We start from the raw sequence: 6,000 nt of genomic DNA, 5'->3' as shown, positions 1-6,000 counted from the left end.
AAACCAGGATGGATTTAAAGTATTGGGGCACCTAGGTTCCTGCTGATTCTCTTCCCTGCATTTTGAAGTGCAATAGAGAGAAGAAAAAAGTAATATAGGAAGCCAGAAGGATAATTATTTGGTTATTTGCTTTGTCAGTATTTTCCTTAGAAATGTTTACCTCCTTTCATGGGATGACAATAAATATACTAAACAAGGATGTTTTTCTGGAAATGAAAATAATTCTGTGGCCAGCACCAGCAACCTAATCTAGAATATAGCATAGTACAATTGGATGGGATATAGAGATTATTGAGTCCAGTGTAGTCATTTTACAAATGAGAAAATCCAGGCCCCAAGAGTTAGGGAATTTTTCTGATTTCTCACCACTCGTTAGTGTTGGAGCTGAATCTTGAAGCCAGTGTGTGTTGCTATACCATGCTAGACCTTTAAACATCACATACACATATCAATATGTGTGTTACTAAATTACTAAATGGCCCTAATGCCTCATCTTTCTGTTTTTTGTTATGATGGAATGGAAGACTTCCACTTGCCAATGTAGGTGCAAGAGAGAATAGAGAAGTCCACACAAATTGTTTCGTGATCTTTTGAAAGAGAAGTGGCCACAGGAAACATTAAAATATCCTAGTATATAGATATTGATATGGTTTGGCTGTATCCCCAACCAAATCTCATCTTAAATTATAGTTCCCATCATCCCCATGTGTCATGGGAGGGACCCAGTAGGAGGTAATTGAATTATGGGGCCATTACCCCCATGCTGCTGTTCTTATGATAGTGAGTGAGCTCTCATGAAATCTGATGGTTTTATAAGGGCCTTTTCCTCTTTTGCTTGGCACTTCTCCTTCCTGCCGCCATGTGAAGAAAGATGTGTTTACTTCCCCTTCCACCACGATTGTAAGTTTCCTGAGGCCTCCCTAGCCATGTGGAACTGAGTCAATTAAACCTCTTTCCTTTATAAATTACCCAGTATGTCTTCATTAGCAGTGTGGGAATGGACTAATACAGATTTCATCTTGGGGTGTTGCACCTTCCTGCTGTACTAAAAAGTGCTATTTCTTTCCTACCCTATTTAAATGTATAACTCCCACATCTCCCCTTTCACGCCCACCTCATTAAATGGAGGTACTCTTTGTTGTACCTAAGATACATGCTGACTCTTTCTCTTGCTCAGCGGGATCTTTTTATAAAATTATCTTAAAATGCAAGAGTCACATGAATGAAGGGTTAACTCAAGGTCCCCAAATATTATTGCCCATTAGTTTTAGAAAGTTAAAACCTCAATTAGTTGGGTTTGGCCTTTGGGGCAGTTGAATCTGTTGCTCTGATTAGACTTTGCATTTTTAAAAATTTACTGCAGAGGTGGGGATTTTTTCTCCTCAAGATGGCTTAAGGTACTCCCAAGTGTGAAAGTGGGTATAGACATAGGTTTTATTCATTTGTTTTTGGTTTGGATTATGATGCCAACTAGCAAATATTCATGAGTGAAAAGCATTTAGTTATAACCAAGAATTATCTGGATGGAATAGGTACCTGTAGAGACAGCCTCTATTTGAGAAGAGCAACTCTCCCTCATGGCTCCACACCCTTGAGCTGCCCATATTAAGAAACAAAAACAGAAAAGAAAGGAGGATGTACCTGACATAATTTAGTGTAGCAACCTGCTGGAAGCCTTCACCTGCTGTGACAAGGGTGGCCTGAGGCAACTGTTTGGAGTTCAAGGAGATAATTTTGCAGTCTATACATCAAGTCTTTAATAATCTCCTTCCTCCATTTAACTCAATTTTCTGATGCCCCTTCTTACAAACCCTACTGAAGCCTGACTCCTTTAAACAGTGTTCTTGGCTTTCCTCTTTCCACATCACAACTTCAATTTCCTATTTCTTCCTCTGCCAATAAATGTATTAATTCATGCTAAGCTATTAGGTAGAAACCACAATTTTTTAATCTTTTAAAATGACAATTTGCTAAAGTTCGACCTAATACTAATGGGTAGTAATTAAGACATCACTTCTCTCTGGTTTCTTTACTTTTTAAAAAACTTCTTTTCACAAAAAGCTTCTTTAGACATAAATATCTTTTTTCTTATATAATTTATTTATTTATTTATTTTTGTTTTTCAACTTTAATTTTAGAATCAGGGATACATGTGTAGCTTTGTTACAAAGATATGTTGCATGATGCTAAGGTTTAGGATGTGATTGAACCTATCACCCAAGTAGCGAGCATAGTGCTCAATAGGTAGTTTTTCAGCCCGTACTCTTGACCCTCCCTCCTCCCATAGTAGTCCCTCATGTCTACTGTTCCCATCTTTATTTCCATGTGTACCCAATGTTTAGCTCCCACTTATAAGTGAGAACATGTGGCATTTGGTAATGGTGGGAATTTCAGGCCCAGCTGACATGCATCTAAGGGGACTGTGATACTCTCAGACATTCCACCAGACACCCAGCTAGTCCACGCCTTAATTCTGCATCCAATAAAGGGAAGGTACAGGAAGGACTCCCTTCTTCCTTCCATCTTTCAGTTCATCTCATTTATCCATATTCACTGAGCATCTATATATGGCAGGCACAGCACTGAGTACGATGGAAAGAGGAAAAATGAAGAAAGACTAAGATGCAGTTCGGGGCATCCAGAAACTGCTAATCTGGGTAGGGAGGACAAATTCATAAACAGAATGTGCCAAGTGGTAAATCTGGCCACTGTAAAATGTTTCCAGAGCCAGGACCGAAAAGGTAAATTCCTACTCAGAATACCAATCAAGGCAATAGCAACAGGAGCACCCTCCTGGGCCATCGTGGAAGGTGTCAACAGGTGGACCTTTGGGGCTACCAACAAGAACAACAATCAGTATTAACAATCAAGCAGGTTTCCTTCTAGGAGCTGGTTATGAAAGTGGGTAGGAGGCCATCATGTCCTGCTGTTTGAATGAGGAATGCAGGCCAGCAGAAAAGCTGGGGAGGATGCTGTGCATATATTTATATCTCTGTGTGTCCATCGATAGAGCACTTTAACCAGCTATGACCTTCTCCGGAACATAGTTAAAATGCCAAAGAAAATATAAGACAATAATGGGAGGTGAAGGCAAAGTTGCTGGTTTTAGTATGTGCCTCTTTGTAGACAAATAGGCCATCACATGACAATAATAAAATATGAAAAACTAATATTAAAAAGGTGAAAATCAGATAATTGCTGAAGCATTGGTTATTTATAAAATAATCGGTAATGACCTTTGATAAAGAAATCACATTGTGACACTGCTGACAGGACAACTTTCCACGAAGGCAATGGGAAGAAATGTAGCAGCTGGTTCTGAAAGCAGGGAAAACCTGAGTTAATGTGTTAGCCCAGGCAAGAAAACTCTGCTCATTTATTGTTACAAGGTTAAATGAGTACATGTTTTTAACTGCTGGGAATAGGCAAAGCTGGTTCAATACTGCTGTTCTTGGATAAGGTATGAGGTCATTACTAGTGCCCTGCCCATATTCCCAGGGGTCAGGTAGGGTTTCTGGGACATGCTGATGGCTTCCAGTGTCTCCCTGTCTGAGGGGTTCTCTAGCCATACTGTTCCATAGGCTGGAAGCACGAACCATTAACACCCCAGGACAAAGCCTCAACCAATCAGGGACCTGAGTTGGTAGAAAATAACCCATATTCATCTCCTCTCAGTGGTACAACCCTGGCATGTATTCTCATCTGTCAGACGGTCCCCAGCAGGCCTGAGTTTTAGTTTTCCACAGCCGTAGTTCATTCATTAGTATGACTTTTATTGGCTTTCCTGACTCTCTGTCTCAATTTTTCACTCTCTCTCTGGGCTCCTTGGTATCACCTCCAAAATAAACTACTTCTACCCAAATTGTTGTCTCAGGAACTGCTTGTTTCAGGGGATCTGGGCAGAAGACAAGACTAAGATACATCACTTTTTCATATACTGATGTGTCAATGAACAAATATTTATTGAGTATCTATTATCTAAATAACACAGTACTAGACTTAAACTATAATAAAGTTTACATTCTCAATTGCAAGGAACTCATGTGGGCAATTAAAACATGGGTTCACTGAACATTAAATAATAAAAGCAGGAGGTATATGATGAGTACAAAATGAGCTAGCCAAGCAAAAAGGGGAAATGCATAAATTTGAGTGGATGAGATGAAAGAGGAAGGACAATTCTGTTGGATGCAGAGATATGTACTCTCTGAGAAATTCCGAAATAAAGAAATCTACTAAAATATGATTAATCCGGTTATTTTCCAAACATTTCTAATCCTGGAAACTTTTCTTCATGTAACATCTTATAAAACTAATGCCTCAAAGGAATGCACTTTGGGAAATGCTGTCTTGGAAATCAAGTTCCTGCTACTGGCTCTAGAATCCAATGCCTTCCTCCATTTAGCCCAGGGGTTTTCCACTTTCAACCCCACTGGCCAATTTAGATATGAAGTAACTCATCACTTCAAGCCAGTTTGGATGAAACAGATAGACTGAGCAGTCTTCCAAAATATTTGAGTTTTTCTGCATGATGCCAGGGTAGACATATACCTTTCTAACAACTATAACACTATTTAAATAAGGAGAAGGTAACACATAGTTGTAACACAATAAGGTAACACAATAAGGAGAAGTTAACACATAGTTGATCAATTCTTTAGAACTCTAACTGCCTTGAAGAGAAAATGTTCAGTTTGTTCTCTGAGAGAATATTTAACTGGTCAGCTGTTATTATGAATACAACCTTGCCTGGGTTCAAATCCTAGGGAATCTTGGGAGAATCGCTGTACTTTTCTGTGCCTCAGCCCCAGTGTATTTACTTCATAAGGCTACTGTGAGGATACAATGAAATAATGCATTTAAAGGGCTTAGTATGATTTCTGGCCTATAGCAAGAGCTCAACAAATAGTAGCTGTGCCTATGATTACTACCACGATTAGCAACAGTAACATCATTACTTGGCTCTCTTCTACCTTTAGTGGATTTCTTTCCCCTGGGCCTAAGACCGCCTTGACTAGAACACACCCACAAATTTGGCACCTCACAATGTCCATATAATGCCTAGATGAGCCAGATGCAAAGCAGACAAGTTCTTAAAAAGACAACTTGATATTCTTCCAGAGGGAATTGTTGCCATTGAGATCCCCTTGGAAAATCCGAATTTAATATATGAAATTGACTCTACAAGTAACTTTCAGAAGAGAAATTGTTGCAAAGAGATAGATTTTTATATGAATTTTGTCAGAGCTTTGTGGGATTTTTTATGACTTTTTTCACTTGCCTACTTGCTTAAATGCATATAATTGCTCTAAAGAATGATGAGTCAGTGCCTGGGTTTGGCTTGCTAATAAAATCTTATGCACATATAAGTCATCCCTAATATCAAAATATCATGAGGGGTTTGAATAAATAAGATTGGATCTTCATGGAATATTTTCTTTCTCCTTCCTTTCCGTCCTTCTCTTTCCCTTCTCCCCTCTGATGTCCCCATCCCTCTTCCCTTCTTTCTTTCTTTCTCTCTCCTTTCTTTCCTTCTTCTCTCTTCCTCATGTTTTCATTCTCTCCAATTCTCTGTGCATGTTGTTCAGATTGTCTCTCAGTCTCTCTCTAGTGCTGATCATAATCCCAAAGGACACAATCCAAATGTTAAAATTCCAAAAGCCAAATCCTGGGGAAGGGATTAGCGTGGTTTTGGTTGCATGCTGGATAGTTGCATCACATCTCTTGCATCATGTTAGGTGGAATTATCACCTTGTTATTGTCTTTATTTGGAAACTAAAGGTGGTTTAAGGAGATGTGTATGAGTGCCAATTTGAAAAGAGGTGGACATGTAGACTTAATTTTAGATATCAACTTGATTTAATTCAGGAATACCTAGGCATCTAGTAAGGCATTATTTTGCACGTGAGGGTGAGGGTGTGTGATCTCTGAAACACTCACTGCACTTGTATTTGGAGAATGGTTGTGGTCTACAAATGTTGTAAGTATATGCTGTCCAGT

This window comes from Hylobates moloch, unplaced genomic scaffold (assembly GCF_009828535.3).
Source record: "Hylobates moloch isolate HMO894 unplaced genomic scaffold, HMol_V3 SCAFFOLD_5, whole genome shotgun sequence".
Taxonomy (NCBI): Eukaryota; Metazoa; Chordata; class Mammalia; order Primates; family Hylobatidae; genus Hylobates; species Hylobates moloch.
Note: the sequence above shows the minus strand (reverse complement) of the source record.